Source organism: Equus przewalskii, chromosome 6, assembly GCF_037783145.1.
Source record: "Equus przewalskii isolate Varuska chromosome 6, EquPr2, whole genome shotgun sequence".
In the NCBI taxonomy this organism is placed as follows: Eukaryota; Metazoa; Chordata; class Mammalia; order Perissodactyla; family Equidae; genus Equus; species Equus przewalskii.
The window spans coordinates 3,521,625-3,543,729 of NC_091836.1; the positions used below are offsets into that span (position 1 = coordinate 3,521,625).

Sequence of the window (22,105 nt, forward strand, 5' to 3'; positions counted from 1 at the left end):
TTTTGCTGAGGAAGACTGGCCCTGAGCTAACATCCATGCCCATCTTCCTCTACTTTATACGTGGGATGCTGCCACAGCACAGCTGATGAGAGGTCTGTGCACGGGATCTGAACCCACGAACCTGGGCCGCCAAAGTGGAGTGTGCCAAACTTAACGACTACACGACCAGTCCAGTCCTCTCGTCCTCCCTTTCCAATCTTTTCCTTTAGAAAGAATCGAGACCTTGGTGTGAGGGCAGACCGTTCCCACCTGGAGACAGGGACTCTGAAAGGGGAACGCCTCGTGCAGGACCCAGGGCAGGTGAGGCTCCGTGAAAATGCCCGGACTAGGAGCACTTCAGGTTTCCGAGCTCCACCAGCGGCCTGGGGCGGGTCCGTCCTGGCGGCCGTGTTGCCTGGGCCTGAGGCAGGAGTAGGGGGCCGGGTGGCCGTGGGACCCCGCGCCGGGCGGAGCTTGCTGGATGGACAGTCCCGTGTCCCTTTGGATCTGTGCTGTGGAAACGCCCGGGCGGCGCTGTGGCTCCCTGGCCATGGTTCCGGGGAGGCTGTCAGACGAGAGGGCCCGCGGTGTGATGCCGGGACACTGAAGGGTGTCTGTGACCCGGGCGGAGAAGGCTGTCATCGGTCACGGCGTTGGCTCACCCAGCCCCACACCAGCAACCCACGTGACGGTCTGCCCTCCCGCCCTCCCATCGTGGGGAGATAGTCCCTATATGATTATTTTTTAACTTTTTATTTTTAACGAATTGCAGACTCCTAAGAAGTTACAAAAACAGTACAGACGACCCCCTCATGTGCCCCCTTCAAAGTCACCCCCACGCCCGGCCCAGCCCCGCGGCCGCCACCTGTGCCCCATCTCTGTAACCTCGTCGTTTGGGGACGTTATGGACCCATACGTCACACGTGACCTTTGGGGACCGCCTTTTTCCACTTAGGAGCCATCCGAGTTGTGTCTCGATTGATGGTCTGTTCCTGTCGTTGCTCAGCGCTGTTCCCCGCCGATGCATTTGTAATCTCCTTCTGTTCCTGTGAGGTGGGCAGGGCTAGGAATGTTCCGTCTTTCCTTCCTGCCTTCTGCAGTCGGAGTCTTCTCTTTTTATTTTCTTGGTCACCCTACCTTAAGATTTGTCGATTTTGCTGATCTTTTCAAAGAACCAACTTTTGGTTTAGTTTTCTCTATTTTTGATTTGTTTCATTAATTTCTGTTGTTATCTTTATTATTTCCTTCTTTCTGCTTGCTTTAGATTCGGTTTGCTTTTCTTCTTAGATTATTGATTTGAGATCTTTCTTCTTTTCTCAATCTAGGCAGCTATAAATTTCCCTCTGAGCACTGCTTTAGCTGCATCCCATAAGTTTTGGTATGTTGTATCTTCATTTTCATTCACCTCAAAGTGTTTTCTAATTTCTCTTGTGATTTCTTCTTTGACCCATTGGTTATTTATTTTTTTTTTTGAGGAAGATTAGCTCTGAGCTAACATCCACTGCCAATCCTTTTTTTTTTTTTTCCTGAGGAAGACTGGCCCTGAGCTAACATCTGTGTCCATCTTCCTCTATTTTCTACGTGGGACGCCTGCCACAGCATGGCTTGATGAGTGGTGCCATGTCCACACCCGAGATCCGAACTGGTGAACCCCGGGCCACCAAAGCAGAGCACACAAACTTAACCTCTGCACCACCAGGCCAGCTTCGACCCATTGGTTATTTAGGAATGTGTTCTTTAACTTCTACATATTTGTGAATCTCCAAGTCTCTTTCTGTTGTTGATTTCTAATTTCCCTTGTGGTCAGAGAGCCTACTTTGGGCGACTTGAATCCCTGTTGATTTAATGAGGCCTGTGTTATAGTCTCCCGTATGCTGAATCCTGGAGAACGCTCTGTGTGGACCAAGAGGGCAGGATGTTTTGCTGCTGTTGGGTGGCGTTTTCTACAGACGTCTGTTCGTTTGCCTTGTTGTTCAAATCTTCATTTCTTTGTCGATCTGCCGCCTTATTTTATCTGTTATTGGAGTGGGGTGTCACTGTCTCCAGCTACTGTTGTTGAACCGTCTCTTTCTCTCTTCGTTTCTGTCAGTTTTTGCTCACGTATTTTGGGCTCTGTTGTCAGATGCATATATGTTTACAATTGTTATATCTTCCTGATGGACTTCTCATTATAAAGTGTCCCTCTTTATCTCTACCAGCGTTTTTGTTTTAAAGTCTATTTCGTGTGAGGTTAGTGTAATCGCTCCAGCTTTCTTACAGCTGCTATTTGCATGTTACGCCTTCTCCATCCTTTTATTTTCAGCCTGTTTATGTCTTTGGATCTGGGGAGCGTCTCCTGTAGGCAGCGTGTGGTTGGGTCTCACTTTCTGTCCTGCAGTCTGACGGTCTGTCTTTCGATCGCCTGGTTTAACCCCTTCCCATTTAATGTCGTTATTGACACAGTTGGATTTACGTCTGCCGTCCTCCCTTTTGTTTTCCGTCTCGTCTCTTTCGTTCCTCTCTTCCTCCTTTCTTTTGCATTAAGTGGATATTTTCTAATGCAGCGTTTTAATGACTTTTTCACTCTATTTTTTGCAGTATGTTCTTCCTGTTGTTTTAGGGCCTCCTCACGACATCTTTACTTCTCAGAGTGTACTTTCAATTCCCTGTGTTATTTGAAGCAAATCTGTGCTGGTGCCGTTTGACCCTGTTTAATCAGGATTAAACCCGATCAATTAAATGGCTTGAGTTTTTCAAGGGTGCTGATGTGTGCGTTTGCTGGAACGGTGCCCCTCGTTTGTCCGTTCCACCTCCCTTTTGGTGACGTGAGCCTGTCCCCTCCTGGGACCTGTGACAACCCGGAGTGCTGGCGAGGCTCACCCATCTCAGGCGCAGGCGGGGGAAGGCCCTCAGTGCTGTCACCCCCTCTCTGTGGTTTTGGCCCCTTTTTCTCTCCTTTGCCCCATCTAAGCTGACTGATCCTGCCACAGGATTGCAAATCTGGGTCAGTGTGTCACGCCCACTTGGGGGCAGGGCTTTGCGCTTTAAGGCGTCCTTGGTACCAGAAAGCCCCAGACGCGCCTCGAGAGATGTGTGGGAGGCCGGCAGGGCGGTGGGCTGTGAACCTGGTGTTGACACTGACCCTTTCCACGAGGGCCGGGGAGGGCAGCATGAGGGTGGCAGCGAGGATGGCACGGGGCAGACACAGCGGGCACCCCAGCTCACCAGCCACGTGGGCAGCCACGGGCTTCTGGACTCATGTAGTTGAAGCTTCAAAGCTGCATTGAAGTCTTGATCAAACTTTGGGGGGCTCTCGTGCTGTTATTCTCTGGCTTGGTACTTTTTTTAAAAAAGAGCAGATTTATTAAGTATAATTCACATCTGTACAATTCACCTCTTAAAGTGGACAATTCATTGGTTATCAGTATATTTACAGAGTCCTGCAGCCATTATCACGATCTGAACTTTTTCGTCACCCCGGAAGGAAACCTCATATCTGTTAAACAGCCACTCCCCCAGCCCCTCACAACCACTCCTCTGCTTTGTCTGTGAATTTGCCTGTTCCGGACATTTCATATAAGTACAATCACACAGTGTTTGTCCTTTTCCATCTCGCTCATGTCACTGAGCATCACGTCCTCCAGGTCCCTCCACGTTGGAGCCGGCGACAGAATTTCCTTCCTTTTCATGGCTGCGTAATATTCCAGGGTGTGGATGGACCATGCTGTGTTTATTCATCCATTGATGGACATTTGGGCTGTTTCTCCTCTTTGGCTGTTATGAATAATGCCTATAAGGCGTAATATGAACACCCATGTGCATGTGTTTGTATGGACATGTTTTCATTTCCCTTGGGTGGACGTCTCTGAGTGTCATTGCTGGGTCAGATGGAAACTCCGTGTCAAACGCGTTAAGAAACTGCCAAATTGTTGTCCACAGTGGCTGCGCCATTTTACCCTCCTGCCAGCCGCGTACGAGGCTTCCAGTTTGGCTCAGTGTTTTGAATTTGGATGAGGTGCGGAGTGGGTGCCATAAGCGTGTGGTGATGGTTTGATCCTGGGCTGTGTTACCTCTTTCCCCTGAGATCCGCTCCCATCTACCCCGATGGGGGACAAGGCCTCTTGTCCCAGACACAGCCTTCGAGGCTCTTTTGTTAGAAAAGTGATAACGTGCGTATTGTCGGTCAATGCGAGTCACAGATCTCCCCAGACCCTGCGACCCACAGAGAGCCCTTCTTGGCGTCTTGACGCAGCCTCTCCCCGCCATCGCTGGGTGTCAGGCCGAGGTCTTTCTGTGTCACAGCCCGCCTGCTCCTTCGTCTGTGTGGGGGTGTGTGTCATCTTCTCACCCATCCTTTGTTAACCGGGGCTCAGATTGGTTGTATTGCTCTCTCTAAACAGCGCAGTGGGGAGCATCCTTCTGCCGTCTCCCCGAGGGGGCCTCCCGTGAGTGTGGTCGCTGGGAGCCCGGACAGCTTTGTATTTTAAAGCGTGTCACTCAGTTGTCCCCAGAAAGGTGGTCTGGGTTGATGCTCCCATGACAGTGGACATACTGGTGACGGCCCCGTTTCTGTCCCTCCTTTCATCTGTCACCTCCTGGTCACTGCTTTTTTGAATTGCCAGTTCAGAGCCATCGCCCACTTGTTAAATTGGGGCGTTTATTTATTTTTTTTTTCTTGACTTGTGACAGGGTTTCTCACACTCAGCACTGTTGGTATCTTTGACCGGATCATTCTCAGCTGTGGGCGGCTGTCCTGGGCGTTGGGGGGCGCTAAGTAGCGTCCCTGGCCCCACCCACCCGATGCCAGGAGCCCCCCCAGTGTGACACCCACAGACGTCCCCAGACAGGGCCAGTCAGCATCGTCTCTGGTTGACAACCGTGTTGTGTAAGAACCTTCCTGTATTAGCGCCATCAGCACCCTTTCATGTTACGCAGTTTTTTTTCTCAGTTTCCCATTTATCTTCGGCTTTGTTTTGGATGTGTTGTTACATAGCATATTTTAAAGTTTATTACCAAATTTATCTTTCCCTTATGGCTCCTGGGCTCGTGACCTCCTTAGAGGGGTCTCCCCTCCCGGAGACTGTGAAAACCTTGCCCCTCGCTTTTCTCCACGTGCTTCCGTGGGTTTTTTAGAGACCTGCACTCCGGAGCGCAAGGCAGGGACAGAGCTGTCCGCACCCCCACGTCTGCCCGCCGGCCTGCCTGGGCTGGTGAGCCTAGTGGTTAGGACAGAGTCAGGAGCTTGGCTCCCCTGTTGCCAACTGTGTGCCCTCGGGCATGTCCCCTCACTGCCCTGTGCCTCAGTTTCCTCATCTGTGAAGTGGGCTGTGACAACAGCACCAGCGTCCTGGGTTGGGGGGCTGACCAGATGTGTCGGCGTGTAGTTGGAGCCGTGCCTGCGTGTGGCTGAACTGTGCTCCTGTCGTGGGGTTTTCGGTCCTTTCTGTCCCCTCTGCCCCCAGGGCAGCCCCTGGGCATCGTCTAGAGGGAGGAGGATGCACAGGGAGGCCAGTGGCCCTGTCCAGGGTCACCTGGGCCGTGAGTGGGGAGGGGGGTCCTGTCCGGGCACAGAACGTGTGTGCAGGTACGTCATCCGCCCCCACAGCTCCGGCCCCACCCCCAGGGCCTGCGCAAAACCACAAGGCGCATTTGCAGAGACATGGGAAGATGCTTTGGTTAATGGCTGTGCCTGTAAATGGTTAATTATGGAATATCTAAGGCCCGAGTGTAGGTATGAAGCACGCACTGGAGTTGGGAGCGTCTGCTCGGGTGGCCTTACGGCTGGGTGGGCGTTTGCTTGGGGGCCCCGAGGCTGCCGCCGTCCGCCCCTCTCTCTACGCGGCTCCGGCCCTTGCCCGGGGCTGTGGGCCAGGGGGACAGGTGGCCTGCGCCCCTGCTGCTTCCCTGACCCCGCAGAGCCGAGAGGATGTGGGGGGCTGGCAGGCCCTGCTCTCCTCGTCCCTGACGCTCCTGCATCCTTCCCGGGCCCCTGGCCCCTCGCCCAGGCGCTGCCCTTTTGTTTCTATTTTTCTAATCCAAGTACTTCCTTTTAATTTTTTTTTTAATAAAAGCTTTTGGAGACCTGACTTCAGATTTACAGAGAAGTTGCCAGAATAACACGAGGGATCCCTAGATCGCTCTGCCCGGTCCCTGGATGCTGACCCGTCCTCATCGGCTTTTGCCCCTCCTCTCTCTCTGCCTTCCTTCCTGGGCTGTTCGAGGGCTGCGGACGGGAGGCCCCTTCACCTCCGAGTCTTTCCGTGTTCACTTCTTCCAGACAAGGCGCTCTCCCACCTGCCTGGCGGAATCAGGGCGTGAATTCTCCGAACCCTCAGAAGAGAACCCGGATCGCGAGTCACGCCCGGTTGTCACGTTGCTTTCGTTTCTTCGACTCCGGACGGTCTGCATCTGTCTCTGCAGCTCGCACTGACATCTTGCAGCGTGTGGCCAGCCCTCCCCCCGGCTGTCGCCCATGTGGCTCCGTCTGTGGTCCCTCGCTGTCCGGCTCCGGGTGCACCGCCGGTGGGAACATCCCAGCAGCCATCTCGTGTCCTGCTCGGTGCCTCGTGTCCGGAGGCCCATGGGCCCGTTTGTCCCGTTTCTGGTGATGCCGACCTCCACCCCTTGGTTGGGCGGCATCCGCCAGGTCTCCCTGCCTTAGAGTCACGAGTTTACCGCTCATGTTTATGGGTTTCTCATGGGGAGGGACTTGCGGCCCGGGAACCCCGTCACTCCCCGGCCGTCCCCCTTGTGCCAGCGGCAGCGTGCCGATTGTCTGAGTCCGTCGTCCTGCTTTCGTTTGTTCGCCTCCTGCTGCGAGGAGCCGCTGTCTTCTTCCCCGTTTGTTACCTTTGTCGCTGTGGCCGCCGCGTCCTTGCCCCACCAGGAGGTTGTCATCCGTTGCTACCATCAGACTTTCGGTTTCCCCGTGGTCCCCAATTTATCCAGAGGGAAGGCCCATCAGTCAGTCAGGCTCCTCGTGTCCTCTTGGTGTGTCCCTGCCGCTGTGGCACCTCCTGACTTTCAGACACAGTGTGGTCTTCCCGTCGCGACCTCTCCCTGCCCCGCTCTGGGGTGACCACTGGGCCAACGGGCCTGGTGCTTCCTGTGGACGGTGCCGCGTAGAAACCCGGGGCTGGGGCCATGTGCTCATGGCGGTGGGGTGTCTTTGTCCCCAGGCCAGGGCTGGGACACAGACGTGTGAAGACATCCACACGTGCACACGTTAGTGTGTGTGTGCGCGTGCGTGTATCATACGTGCACCCAGACATCCGCGTCCGTTCCCGCTTCCAGCTTTCTGCGAGTTCACACCGACGCTCACTCCAGCCCCGCCCGCAGGCTCCCCGTCCTCTTTCGTAGCCCCTTCTGGGTCAGCGAGAACCCGCCTGTCACCCACGGTAGAGGAAGCAGAAGTCACATTTACCTTTGTTTCCGAGGCCGCGGTTCCGGAACGTGTTTCACACTGACTGGGCCGGGTCTTCCTTTTCCCCGTCTGGTGTGGTGGTTTGTTTACCTGAAGTACCGCGCGCTTGTTTGTTTCTGTTTGGAGGTTGCAGTAGGATTTCCCCGACTCTGGTTGATTTCATTCGTTCATTCATTCACTCGCTCGCTGGTTCCTTCTTCAGTAAGTGGGACGTGAGCCGGTCCCAGGGCAGGACTGTGCAGAGGGGTCCCCGGTGGCGGCTCCAGGGGCGCAGCCCCGTTAATCGAGCCTCCCCCATGTGAGGCTGTCGGCTTGTGTGCCGTGTCTGCAGGTGCGGATGGTGCTGTGGCAAATGTGCTCGTGGTGTTGGCGGTGTCCTCAGGGTGGATTCTGGAAGGGGAGGCCGGGTCGAGAGGTGCGCACGTGTGTCTCCTTAGCCTCTGCCAAGCGCCCTTCCAGAGGGCAGGCTGGGTCCCCTCCCACGTGCAGCGTGGTCCCCACGGCCTCACGCAGGGCCCACCGTTCTGTTGTAAACGTGTTTGCCACTCTGAGAGGTGAGAAATGGGACCTCGGTGTGGCTGCCATTAGCATTTCCGAAATGATGAGTGAGGTTGAACACCGTTTAGTAGGTTAAAGGCCATTTTAAGTCTTTTCTTTTTTCTTTATCGCGGTAACATTGGTTTACAACGTTATATAACTTTCGGATGTACATCGTGATACATTTCTATTTCTGTGTGGATTACGTCATATTCACCACCCAAAAACTAATTATAGTCCATCCACTTGCATGTGAGTCTAATCACCCCTTTTGCCCTCCCCCCTTCCCGCTTCCCCTCTGGTAACCACCAATCCAATCTTTGTTGCTATGTGTGTGTTTGTCGTAGTTTTTATCTTCTACTTATGAGTGAAATCATACAGTATTCGACTTTCTCCCTCTGGCCTATTTCACTCAGCATAATACCCTCAAGGTCCATCCATGTTGTCACAAACGGCCAGATTTCATCCTTTTTTATGGCTGAGTAGTATTCCATGGTGTATAAATAACCACATCTTCTTTATCCATTCGTCCCTTGATGGGCACCTAGGTTGCTTCCATGTCTTGGCTATTGTGAATAATGCTGTGATGAACACAGGGGTGCACGTATCTTTATGCCTTTGTGTTTTCAAGTTCTTTGGATAAATACCCAGCAGTGGGATAGCTGGATCATATGGTAGATCTATCCTTACTTTTCTGAGGATACCCTATTCTCCTTTCCATAGTAGATTAAAGGTCATTTTTATATATGTTCTGTGAATTATCTGTTTATGCTTTTCACTCATTTTTCAATTGGATTTTTGACCCTCTTCCCTTAACTTTTAAAATTTTAATATACATTAGGGAGATGAACCCTTTGTGGTATGTACTCCAGATATTTTCTCTCAGTTTTCTAGTTGTATTTTGCCTTTTTTATAGTTTTGGTTTTCTTGCCCTGTAGAAAGTATTTTAAAAAAAATTCGATATCCTCAAATTTCTGACTCTTTTCTTTCATTGCCTTTGGATCTTGGGTCATAGTTAGAAAGCTTTTCCTACCCTGAGCTTGAAGAGGAATTCACTGTGTTTTTTCTAGTCCTCGTACGACTCCATCCTTCACGTGTGGACCCCTTGTCTGCGTGGAGTTCATTGTTGCGAACACTTTGGGTGTGGACCTGACTTTGCCTTTTCTTGAATGGCTGCCTGGTTGGCCAAGCACCGCGATGCCCGTGGTCCCCTCTGCCCTGCCCTGTGGTCCTGCAGCCCCCAGTAGAGGTCACCCTCAGAGAGACACGGGCCCGTGTCCTGGTCCTCGGCGAGGCGATTGGTGCCGTGTGGCCCTCAGAGCCTGGCAGGCTGCTCCCCCAGGTCTCACAGTCCACGAGATCCGGCTGGAAGCTTCCTGGTCCCTGTGCTCCCTCGGGAGTCTGGTTGTCAGCCCACCTCCCACGGCCGGGTGCCCGGTCGTTGGCCACGTTTGGGGCTCCGGGGCCCGAGGATGAGTCAGTGGCTGAGCATCCACACCTGTGAGTTGCCGGCTTCGGGGGAGGTAGGGAGGGTATTTTTTAAAAAAGAGACGGTGCCAGATGGCCCTTCAGCAAGGTCCACGTGCCCCTGGGAGCCGGGATGGGCGAGGGCGTCTTGCCACCCGGTGTGTTGTCGCATCTGCCTTCTTTGCTCCCGTGAGCCACTCCAGGGTCGGCCTGCGATGGCTGCCCTGGATTGCGGGTTTACCATGTGCGGTGTGGGGGTCTCCTTTAAGCGCTGTCTGTCTGTCCCCTTATCTACCCCCCGACCTCACAAGCAGGGCATTCACGTGATGACCCCCACTTTACAGATGGGGAAACTGAGGCCCAGAGGTTGGGAACGTGCCCCCGGTCCCACAGCCGGGGCTGTGCTCGTTGCCGCGGCCCCACGCGGTGTCCAGGGAGAAAGCTTTCCGACAGAAAGGGCTGGAACGCGCCTGCGCCCGGCTGGGTCTTTAATCCATCCGGAAACGGGCTGTGGAGTGGGGTCAACCCGCTTTTCCTTTCCCTCCCGGTTTGGCTCTGCTCACGGCCTGAGCCTTCTTCCGGCGGCAGCCGCGAGCTGAGCTCCGGAGGATGGCGGTGGGGGATGCGTCTTTTTTTTTTTTTTTTGACTTTTTATTTTGAAATAATTTTAGACTCATTGAAGTGTCGCAGAGACGGCACAGAGCGTCCCCGTGTACCTTCCAGCATCCTTCCTCTGGTGCCAGCACAGAACAGAACCGCAGAGGGGGGACCCACAGCGAGCCAGGGACAGCAGGAGTGACATTTCCCAAACTGCGGGTTTTATTGGGATTCCACTCATGTCCCACTCACGTCCCTCTTCTGCCCCAGGACCCACCAGGGACCCCACATGGTGATCGGCCGTCCTGGCTCCTCAGCCGCCTCCGGGCTGGGACCGTTTCTCGGTCTTTCCTTGCGGGTCACGACCTTGACGCTTCCGGAGAGCAGCAGTTGGGGGTTTTGCAGAAAGTCCCTCTGCTTGGCTTTGCCCAATGTCCTGGCAAGACGAGACGGAGGCCGTGTCTCTGGGTGGCCACCCTAGGCGATGCTGTGACCTCCCCGGGCAGCGTGTCACTGGGTCTCATCGCCTGTGTCCCCTCAATCCCTTGGTGACGGGGGCCCTGCTGGGAGCCTCCCCTGGAAGGGACCTGTTTCCCTTTGGGACGTTGACACTGTGCAGATGGCCCGTTTGTCCCCAGACTGTGGCCTGTGGGTCGTTCCCACAACTCTCGTTCCTGTGTTGTCTTCTGGGGGCCTTGAATTTGCTCACTGCTTCTTAGTGTCTGAACGCCTCGTGGGAACAGCCGTTCTCCCCCGGTCACGTCCCCTCTTTAACGTCGTCTCCGCGAAGACCTCGTGCGCTTGTTTTCTCCCGGGGGTTACAGCCTGAGACTGTCGCTGTTACCATGTCGCCCGTGTTGTCCTTGCTCCAGTCACTGCTGGCTCCTTGTCCTTCCTGCACGTCCACGTCCTCTCACCCCCTCAAGATGCTCGGGTGCGTCTGTGACTTCCCTGCACCCTGTTCCCGGAGCCCGGGTGCAAGCCGTGACCCGGGGCCGGTACGCTCGGCCCCGGGGGTGTCGCCGCTCTCGGTGGACAGAGCTTGGAAATGTGGATGCCGGCCTGGGCACACGTGTGCGTCTGCGTTTACTTCTGTGTCCAGCTGTCTGTAGATGTACTTTTTCAAAAACCCACGAGTTCAGACTGATGGGGCTGTATAGTGTTGAAGTCAGTGGGTCCTTCTGAGGCCTGGGGTGGCCCCCCGTCCTGTGAGGGGCACAGGGAAGCCCTGCGGGGGGCTGGGCTGCAGGAGACGCACGTGGCTGGGGAGGGGTGGGCAGAGGGGGCGCTGAGCCCTCCTGGGGCAGGTGACCGAGGTGCAGCGGGGGCTTCTCCCTCTGCAGCCCGGAGGACGCACAGTCAGCCCTCCGTCTCTGGGAGCCTGGGCCCAGCTCCAGGGCGAGAGAGGGCGGTGTGGTCTGCCGTGGGCCCAGCCTCCATGCCCCACCTACCCCGGGGGTCAGCCCTGCCTTGGCGGCCGCGAGCGGCTAGGACCAGGGGGCCGGGGGAGGCCACACTCGTGGGGTCCCCAGAGGTGTCCCAGCTGGTGCAGGTCCTGCTTCCTCAGGTTCAGGGGCGGCCGGCTCTATGCCTGGTCTGTTCCCTTCCCTCCCAGCCCCACTGGCAGCCCTTTGCTGGGTGGAGGAGGGGCTGCTCGGCCCGCGCTGCCGGCAGCACCCTTGGCCGGCGTCTGCGGGTCTGTCTGTGCCTCTTTAGGGAGAAGTGGCCGGAGCGTGCCCTCCGGGGGCGTCCGTGTCAGGTGCTCTGGCCACCACTGCGCTCTCCCCCAGCCCCGTTCTCAGCGCCCAGACTTCCTGGGGCCGCGGCGAGGTGGGCGCCAAACCCAGCCTGCCTGGACCTTCTGTCCCCTCCGTGTCCCCGACGCCCCTTTCTGCCCCAGGATCCCATGTGACGTGTGAGTGTCGCATCTCCGAGCTCCGTGGGATGGGCCGGTTTCTCAGACCTTCCTGGTTCTGGTGACCTCGACGGTCTGGAGGAGCCGGGACAGGACTCTGGAGAAAGCCCCTCAGTCGGGGTTTGCCTGGGTTTCCTCGTGGTGGCTGGGGCGGTGGGTTCCAGGAGGGCCCCGGAGTGAAGGGCCCCCCTCGCCCGTTCGTCCCAGGGTTCTGCCGCCACCGAGACCGACCCCGGTGACGTCTTCTTGGTCCCCTGGCTGAGATGTGTGGTCTGGTGTCTACACCGTAATGTTCCTCCTCCCCTCTTCCGTGCTGCCCTATGGAAGGAAGTCCCTCGTCGCAGCCACATGGGGCTCTCTCAACCCTCAGCCCTGGCTGCCGTGCGCCATGTGGGCCCGTGGCCGGGTGTGAGGCCAGGCCTGGCATCCCAGAGCCCCAGGTGGTGCTTGGCTGGCTGTGGGGGGCCTGCAGCCCCTGGAGGAGCCGTGCAGGCCGCGAGCCTGGCCCCCCATCCACTGTGGATGTGGCTCAGGGCGGACGGAGAACTGGCCTTGACCTCAGCCCGGAGCCTCCAGCTTCCCGGCCTGGGGGTCAGTGCCGTCATCCCCAGAGGTGAGGGCAGGAGGCCCCGTGGTCTCGGTGGCCCAGCAGCCATGGCGGTGGCAGACTGGGGTCCGTCCAGCAGAGAACCACAGGCTCTGGTGGTCTCTCTGCCCTGCAGACCCCGTGCTGGTGGGGGTGGCCCATGTCCTGCGGGGTAGACAAACGGACGGTGACAAGTGACAAGGGACTCATGTGATCCCGTTGGGACGTGAATGAAGGACAGGCAGCAGCTCACGGCGGAGGCCTCGCAGCCAGTGGGAGTGGAAAGACCCCCGGCGCCCCAAGATCAGGGCAATGCTCCTTGCGGCTGCCATATCCGCTCCCTTTGCTGCCGTCACAGACGACCATGGGTTAGTGACTTAGAACGACACGTCTGCTATCTCGCAGTTCCAGAGGCCGGAAGTCCACACAGTTCTCATGGGGCTAAACCCGGGGCGGGCAGGGCGGGTCCCGGAGGCCCAGGGGAGGAGCGTGTCCCGCCTCCTCCAGCTTCCAGAGGCGCCGCGTCCTGGGCTTGGGGCCCCTTCCTCCGTCCGCACGGCCAGCAGCGCAGCGTCTCCATCTCGGCCTCTGATCCTCCCACCTCCCTCTGCTCAGGACCCTCGGATGACCTTGGGCCCCGGGAATCCAGGGTCATCCCGTCTCTGGGTCCTTGGCTTAATCCCATCTGCACGGTCCCGTTTGCCGTGGAGGAGCATGTGGTCACAGACAATGGGGATTAGGATGGGGACGTCCTTGGGGGCTGTTACTCTGCCGGCCACAGTGACATGGAGCGATTCCGGAGGCATCAGATGCTCAGACGTCAGCTCTGACCGACATCAGGTGCTGGCAGGGCTGTGGAGCGGGCTGGGTGCAGCCGGGTCGGGAGCCGTCGGCGGGGCACCTGGTCCAGGAGATGTGCGCCGCCTGAGGGCCGGTGACCCCACAGCTCAGGGTCATCTTTCGGCCCAGGGCTTGCGATCTGTTAAAAGACAATGAAATCGGAAAAAAAAAAAAGAAAAAAGACAGTGAAATTGGGGCCGGCCCGGTGGTGCAGCGGTTAAGTGCGCACATTCTGCTTTGGCGGCCCGGGGTTGGCCGGTTCGGGTCCCGGGTGTGGACGTGGCACTACTTGGCACGCCATGCTGTGGTGGGCGTCCCACATAGAAAGTAGAGGAAGATGGTCAGGGATCTTAGCTCAGGGCCAGTCTTCCTTAGCAAAAAGAGGAGGATTGGCAGCAGTTAGCTCAGGGCTAGTCTTCCCCCCCCCCAAAAAAGAGTGAAATTGATTTAATGGTCGTGCCCAGGAATTTTAAAAACTAGATTAAAGTAAGATAAAAAATGTCAGTGTGCGTTTTCTGTTGTGAGGGCGTTTGTGAAACTTGTGCTGTTTAAAGCTCCTGGTGAACTGGAGACAGCGTGCGGGACCGAGTTCAATGAGGCCGGGGTCCTGAGGGGCAAGCTGCCTGCCTAGAGGGTCAGGCCCAGGGGGCCGCTCAGGTCCAGCATGGCACCTGCAAAGACGCCGAGGCAGAGCAGGGTCGGGTAGACCCCTCCTGCCAGGAGTCCAGGTGTCTGCAGAGCTGTGGGGAGATGTGGCCGGGGAGGGTGGGCGAGTTGGGGTGACAGCAGCCTGCATTGTCAAAGGTCCTGGGGCCACACCCAAAGTTTGGAGTCTTGTCCTGCGTCCATTCAGCAAGTGTTGGAATGTCCTTGTGCGCAACTGTAAATGCACCGGTCAGGACCCTGCCTCGGTGGGGTCTGCGCAGCCCCTGCCACACCCTCCACCTGTGCCCTCTGCCTCCTGGGGGTAAATGTGGCCATGGTGTGGCTTTATCCACACACCATTCCTGCTTGGAGGGGCGTGTGGTTCGGGATTAAGACTGAAGCGGGCGGTCCGTTTAGTTAATGGGGTTTATCTTGTGCATTTTAGAGCCATCCCCATTGCTGGAACCCGACAGAAGCCTCCGCCGGTTCCTGGAGCATCTCTCATCGCAGCCTCGGCTACCCGGCCACACCAGGAACTTTGAAGTAAGTACGTGGGCCCCGGGCCCGGGTGGCCGCAGCCTCGTCCCTGGCTGGCCGTCAGGCCTGCACGCGGTGGGAGGAGCTGGACCCGTTTGGTTATGAGTTCCTGGGGTGTCCAGGGTCCACATGCCCTTAGACAGAGAGCCTGGACCCATGTGGGGGCCGTTCTGCTGGATGGGTCTTCCCCAGTCCGCACACTCGCCCTTCAGCGTCTGTCCCTCCTTTCTAGAAGCCCTGAGAACTGCTGTGTGTTTCAGGTGACACGGGGATCACCCAGGACAGGCTGTGCTGTCTGTGTCGTGTGCATCAGGCCCTGGGTGGGACGCCACTTCTGGGCTCACTGAGGGGCATACGCACCCTCCCCATGCTGCCTAGGAAGTGGTGACCAGTGACGTGGGGGGATGCCTGTAAAAACAGAGGATTCTTGCTAGAGTGCTGTTAAAAAAAGCCCCATTCCCCAGTTTCTGGTGTCTTCCTTCTCCTGCCCTCTTCTTTTTTGTTTTTTGGTTTTTTGCTGAGGAAGACTAGCCCTGAGCTAAGATCTGCCGCCAATCCTCCTCTTTTTGCTGAGGAAGACTGGCCCTGAGCTAACGTCTGTGCCCATCTTCCTCTACTTTATATGTGGGACGCCTACCACAGCATGGCGTGCCAAGTGGTGCCATGTCCGCACCCGGGATCCGAACCAGCGAACCCCGGGCCACTGAAGTGGAACGTGCACCCTTAACCGCTGCACCACCGGGCCGGCCCCTCTCCTGCTCTCTTATAACAAATTGGGGACAGAGGGTTTCACCTCTGATGGTGGCCCAGGGTGATTCCTCATAAGAAGAGAGGGAATAACAGTCACCTCCTGGCTCGCACCCACGGGGTGGGGCGACTTGGTCAGTGTGGGTGAGCCGTCCCGCATGCCCCTGGCTATCCACGTTGGCTGCTCCTGGTAGCCAAGAAAGGCTGCCTCGAGCGCAACGTTGATCTCAGACGAAGGCTCCTGTCTGAGGCCATGTGGCTTATGAGGGCCAAATGCGGACCTGAATGCGGCCTCGTCTCTTCTGTCCCGATTAGGAACTCAGGGAGCGGGGCAGTGGAGCCCGGGCCCCTTTGGAAGGGGTGGAGCGAGCTTTTATTCCTTAAGGAGTAGACTCGAGGTATCTGGGTCCAGGGCCGGCAGACCAAGGCTCATGGAGCCATCCGGCCCGCGGTCTGATTTGTCGATAAAGTTTTATTGTCACACGGCCCCATGCCCTCCTTTACGCGTCCTCTCTGGCAGCTTCCCCTTCGCCGTGGTGCAGCCGTGTGGTTGCGACAGAGACTGTGCGGCCTGCAAAGCTGAAAATATTTACTGTGTAGTCTGGTCCAGAAAAGGTGTGCCATCCCTGGTCGAGGCCAAGGGCTTGTTCCTGGCACGGGCTGGATGGACCGGTTTGGAACTGGCCCGTTCTGACCGTGCCTTCTCGGGAACGGCCTTTGTCCTCAGAGCTCGCGCTTTGTTATGAGGCGGTCAGTGCTCTGAAGTCGGTCGTTCTCTTTGCACCCGGTCAGCGCGGTGCATCTGAGTACAAACCTCGCCCTGTGCACTTGACTTTCCAGCAGCCCACCAAGAGCGCGGAGGTCCTCCTGGCTTTCCACCTCCCTCCGTCAGCCCATTTGGGAGCTGAAGAAACTGCGCGCGGGGACGGGAAGGTGCGAGAACATTCTTGGGGGGCGTGTGGTAGACGGAAGTGAATGAGACTGTGGGCTCCTTCTCCAGAAGGCCCCGGGCAGTCAAGAGATCAGAGTCCTCGAGACAAACCACACGGGTTTACTGTGGTCTGGCGGGTCCCAACGAGGCTGCCTTGGACTTCATAAAAATTAATTTTTATAGAGACGTAGTTCACATATAATAGTCACCCTTTAAAGTACACAATGCAGTGATTTTTAGTGTGTATGCCGAGCTGTGCCACCATCCCCACTATCTAATTCTAGAACATTCTCAGCAACCCAAAAAGAAACCCCATACATTGTGGTCACTCCCCACCCCCTCCCCAGCCCCTGGCTCCCACGAGCCCGCTCCCTGTCTGTGGATCTGCCTGTTCTGGATGTTTTGCATCAATGGGGTCACACGCCGTGTGTCCTTCTGTGTCTGCTTCTCTCCCTGAGCGTCGTGTGTGCAGGTCTGTCCATGTGCACCTGTGTCGGGGCCTCGCTCCTCTTCACGGCTGTGTAATATTCCAGCGTGTGGGGGGACACGTTGTGTGTGTCCGCTCATCTGTCGATAGACGTTTAGATTCTTCCCACTTTTTGAGTCTTATGAATGATGCTGCTGTGAACATTCACAAGTTTTTGCGTGGACCTGTTTTCCTGTTTCTTGGGTGCACCCCTAGGAGTGGAATTGCTGGGTCTTGTGGACACTCCACGTGGACCCTGTTGAGGACCCGTCTCTCATTCCCACCAGCGAGGGCTCCCATGATTCTGAAGAAACATCTCCGAATAGTTCCTGCGACCTCTCCCTGCTGTGGAGCCGCATCTGAGCCCGAGAGCCCACTGGACGGTTTAGAGCGGGACGGCCCGGGCGGGAGGGAGAGCCAGGCTGCCAGAGAGCGGCAGGGGCCCCGGGGCGGCTGCGAGCTGGGCTCCTCTCCCAGCCTCTTCCCCCCAAACCCCCGTCTAGCTGCTTGCTTGCTCCTTGATTTTCTTAATTGTGGCATTTCTTCCTCCTCAGCATGTTGCTGGGTCTGCTTTTGCAGGTCTGGTAGCATTTTCGTGCACAGTAAAAAAACACACCAGGAGCCCCATTTTTACATCTGTGAGCACAGACGGGTGACGCGTCTGTTAGTGAAACGCTCCTGCTGTCGCGGGCTCTGGGGGTGGCCCCTGTGACATCAAGGCCTTGGGGCTCTTCCTCCTGGCATGTCGTGAACTTAGCTGGAAGGAGGGCCTTTGAGCTGGGGCAGCAGCCTCACCTGAGAGCCGCTCAGAGGCGCTCCCTCAGCCCACGATATCCTCCAGGGCTTGGCCCTTGGGGCCTGTTCACGCAGCGAGGAGAGGCTTCTGAGCGCTGGCGCTGTTCACTCCGCTGTTTGTCCTTGTGGTCCCTGGGCGCACACACCAGCTCTGGATTAGCGAGCCTGGCCTTCCCCGCGCTTAGCTCTCCTGGGGACGGGGGACGGGGACACCGGGCGGCAGGACCTCCAGGGCGGTCACGCAGCTGCAGGTGTGGTCTGCATCTCCTGGTTCCTCCTGCAGCCTCCCCCTCATGTCTGGGGGAAGAATGAGATGTCATCCTCGCCACCTGGAGGTCCCGCCTATTGGGGTCCCAGCTGCAGGACGCCTGCGCCAACGTGAAGCTGCAGGCCAAAGTCATTTTGGGGGGCAGATGACCTGATGCGGCTTCTGTCTGCATCGCTCAGGCCTGTCCTGTCTCTGCTCTTGTCTGTGGAGCGTAGGCTGCGTGTGCATCTTCCCAGGACTGCCACGTGGCGGGTGCCTCCAGCCAAGGGATGCAGCAACTGTTCCTCATTTCTTTGCATGGCAGGTTTTTCACTCGGTGTTTGTGGTGGGCTGGGTGGTGCCCCGAGAGCTGTCCACGTCCTCATGCCGGATGCTGTGGATATGCTCCTTCCAGGGTCAAAGGGCTTCGCAGATGGGGTGAAAGGTCTGGAGACAGGAGGCGATCCTGGATCGTCTGGGTGGGTCCAGTGTCATCACAGGGTCCTTAGGAGAGGGAGGCTAGAGGTTCGGAGGGCTGCAGTCGAGGGGACACGATGAGGAATTAGAGAAGAGAGAGGTGGAGATGCTGCGCTGCTGGCCGTGCACGTGGAGGCAGGAAGGGCCCGAGCCCAGGACGTGGGGCCTCCAGCAGCGGAAAGCACGACGCAGGCAGAGGGACCTCCAGCAGGAGCGCGGCTGGGTGGCAGCTGTGGGGCTTCTGGACTCCAGACTGTCAGATGGGTCGACGACGTCTGAAGCTGCGGGTCTGTGGTACTTGGTCACGGCGGCCGTGGGAAGCGCGTGCACAGGGTTCCGGCCGGTGCTCCCTGTGCCCTTGGACATGACGTGTCCATCGGGGGCATGTGGACAGTCACCGGCCTGGTGCTCAGGCCCCAGCAAGCCCCGTCCAGCCTGGCCACCATCCTTGTGGCCCCACCTCGCGTTTCTAGTCGGCCATCCGGCTGTGGCCTCCCGCCCTCCCGCCTCTGGGCTCTGCATCTTTGTCTCTCTCTGGTCCCGTGGCTGTTTCAGTCCAGCCAGCTCAGGGGCCTAGCTGGAGCAGGTCTGGCACCCTCGCTGGGGCCTCGTGTCCTCCGAGGGCTGCTCCTGGCCCTTCTGCCTGCAGCCTACACTCGTCTGCCGCCTCCTGGCCCCGCGCTCCCGCCACCTCGTCCTCCTGCTGCCGGCACCACAAGCACCAGCTCTGGTGCCCGGGCCAGCCGCGGGCGGGAGCAGGGTTCCTCTGCCCCCAGGTCGGCGGGGACCATGAGCAGCAGGTGGGCATCCCCCGCGGGTGCCCCGGCCTACGGGCTCCGGTAGGTCAGGGGTCACACCCGCGCCTCGTGGTGATGCTGGGCTGGAGCTGGTGCCCCAGGGAGGGTCTTCTGCCTCCAGTCTCCCCCTTCCTCGCACGAGGCCCCCAGCAGGTGGATGTGATGCAAAGGGACCCCGCGTCCCCGTGCTGGGGCCTTCAGAGCTGCTCCTGGGCCGCGTGGTAGGCCCGCGGCTGGGGGACGGCGCGGGGCTCGAGGGGCTTTCCCAGCACCCCCGTGGTGGGTTGTCAGAGGCTTCGTGAGGACAGCCAGCTGCTCCCGGGCCTGACCCGCTCAGGGCCCCTCCGCCTTCAGACTGCTGGGAACTGTGCTCTGGTGGCCGGGGCCGCGCGATGTGGAGCTGGGCCCCGCTGTCTGGGAGTCACGGTGGGGTCTGGGCTCTCCCTGATGGCCGTGCCTGTGGGGGCGGGGACACCGGGAGCAGGTGGAGGGAGCTGTGGGGGAGATGCCCGCCCAGAAGGACCAGCGTCTCCCGGGACACCCGGACTGGTGCTCACAGAGCCGTCATGCTCCTCCCACATGGGGTGCCCCTCACGGTTAAGCTTTGTCACGAGGTTCTGTGTCAGAGGACGTCCTTTCCAGCAGAGGGAGTGCTGGTTCTTGTCAAAACCTCCAGGTTGCAGATTCTGCCCGTTCGCCTTCTGGAAACGTCCACCTTCGGGCCCCATAAACCCTCGTCAGGCCCCGGGCCCGACGGGTGAGAAGGACCAGGCTGACTGTCAGGGAAAGGGCGTCCGGTTGGTTACCTCATTTCTGAACCCTGTTCTCAGACAGTTGGGAGGATGGCAGGGCGCGTGCGGGCCCCAGGGCCGTCACCTGGTGTGGGGAGGCCCACCCCTTGGGGTGTTTCTCACCCTCCCTCTGTCGGGCTCCTGGGGAGAGCCCTGCTCCTGGGGGCGGCTGTTGTTGGGGGTGGAGCCCCCGTGTGGGCGGAGGCCTGTTCGGGGTCGGCTAGTGTCCCTACCTCTGGCCCAGCCCCGAGTCCCCGAGTGGAAGACGATGGGTGGTGCCAGCACAGTGCAGCAGCCCAGGAGGGTGGCCCTGGGCCAGGGCGACCGTGACCCGGAGAGCACTCAGACCCGAGGGCCGGCCTGGTCAGCCCTGCCCACTGTCACCATTGTCGCCGTCTCTGGGCCGAGGATGCTCGTCCCCTCCCGGGTGTGAGGAGGGGCCGCCAGCACAGCCCTGCCCCCACACGCTGGATGGTCAGGCTGCAGGGTCCCGACAAACGGCTTTTTTTCAGGAACTTTATTGAGATGTAATTCACACGCCGTATGATCCGTCCATTAGAGCGCGGCAGCCGGCGGGTCTCAGCGCGTACTCAGGGCTGCTCTCGGCCTCGGAAGGAGGAGCGGGCAGAAAGGGGCCATTTCTTGGCTGCGAGAGGTGTTGAGGGCTGGCTAGGGTGAGCTGCCTCCCGCCACAGTCCCGCCAAGGGTCCCGCTGAGGGTCCCTGGAGGCTGCCTGTCCTGCTGCAGAAGAAACCCAGCAGCCGCCCCCGCTGGTGGGGCTCAGGGTGTCGCCCCCTCTGTGCAGCTGGCAGGGCTGGCACGGGGCCGGGGGCAGCCGGGGTGGACGGGGCGGCGCCTGGATTGAACGGCCGGCAGATGAGGCCCGGATGCCGTCGTGCGGGCCCAGTTCCGCAGCCGGGGGAGTCTCCGCGGGGCTCGGGGGCCACGTGCGTCCAACGCCCAGAGCTCAGATTCTCTCTGGGTCTCCGTGGTTCCCACAGCTGCCGTCACAGGCGACCAGAAATGCAGGGACTGAGACAGCCCGCGTCTGCGCTCTGATCTGGGTGTCAGAGGTCAGGCGAGTCTGTGGGACGGAAGTCCAGGTGCGGGCAGGGCCGGCTCCTTCCAGAGGCTTCTGGGAAGAACGAATCTTCATTTTTTCCAGCTTCGAGGAGCCACCTACTGTCCTTGGCTCGGGGCCCCTTCCTCGATTCGCTCCAGCCTCTGCTTCCCCCGTGTCCCCCTCTCTCTCTGACCCTCCTGCCTCCCTCCTGCATGGACCCTGTGATGACACTGGGCTCCCCAAGAATCCAGGGCCGCCTCTGTCTTGGGTCCTTGACTTAATCTACCTGCAAACCCTCCCTTTGCCATGGACAGGAGCACAGAGCTGGCTCCTGGGGATGGGGACAGGGATGTCTTGGGAGACATTACACTGCCGCCCACAGTCTCGTCCACACTGGCCTGTCCCGCCTGCCCGTCCCCCATGGGCAGCAGGGCTGTGACCTTCCCTAAAGAAGCTGCTCAGACAGAGCCCGAGGGGCCTCGGCTCCTGCTTCCTCACCCTCTTCTGCCCTGGGAACACATCCAGAGCCCCTGACTTCTCACCACCACCACTGTCCCCTTTGCTCCCCCCTTGTACCCCAGCTGCCACTCGGCCCTCCGCAGCCAGGCCCGCCTGCAGAACCTGCGAGGCCCAGGCCACAGCGAGACCCGGGCCCCCGGTCTAAAACCGTGTAGACTGTCAGGGCGCCATCAGCTGGGGCGAGGTGACCGGCCGGGCCAGCCCTGCGTATTTATACGGTCACCTCCCACAGCCGGAGGGTTTCTCCCAGTGTAGCTGGGACCTGTCTCCTGGCTTTCAACGACCCAGCGCTCCCAGCAAATCCGGCACGGCACATGCCGCGAGCCGGCCCTCTCTACTCGCCGACCCCCTTCCGCCTCGCTGTGCTCGCTGCTTGTCCCCGGCTTTGCCAGGATGGTCCTTCCCTCTGCAGAATTTTCTCCCACCCCCAGCTTCTGTGTGGATCGCACCCCCTTCCTGTTGGATGTTAGAGTTCAACTAACAGCCCACGGCCACCGGCGCTCCCTGTGCACGTGGACTCCGTCTCTCTCGCAGCTCTCGCTCTGCGCTCTGTGACGTTGTGTGGTCCCCGACGGGGCCCCTTCTGGCTCCAGCACCAGAACCCTGCCTGGCCCCCAGCCGGCCCGGCGTTTGCTCAGCAGAGGGGATCCTGGCACCCACGCCCCCGAGGCGGGCCAGTGGGCTGCGGGCGGGCAGAGCGGGGCCTGGGGACCCTCCACGCCACGGGGACCTGCTGGTGGCCTGAGCCTGTGCCTCCTTCGCCCCAG

The 22,105-nt window shown here is 58.8% G+C and overlaps 1 protein-coding gene across 8 annotated transcripts in view; it reads left to right on the forward strand.

Annotated features, from left to right (window-relative positions):
• The window catches only part of KDM4B (lysine demethylase 4B), a 117,324-nt gene that overhangs the window by 12,835 nt on the left and 82,384 nt on the right, over positions 1 to 22,105 (forward strand). For all 8 annotated transcript variants that reach the window (XR_011540746.1, XR_011540745.1, XM_070622684.1 and 5 more), the window contains exon 2: positions 14,414 to 14,511. The gene's annotated coding sequence lies outside the window, so the exon portion shown is untranslated. The remainder of the gene's footprint in view (positions 1 to 14,413; positions 14,512 to 22,105) is intronic.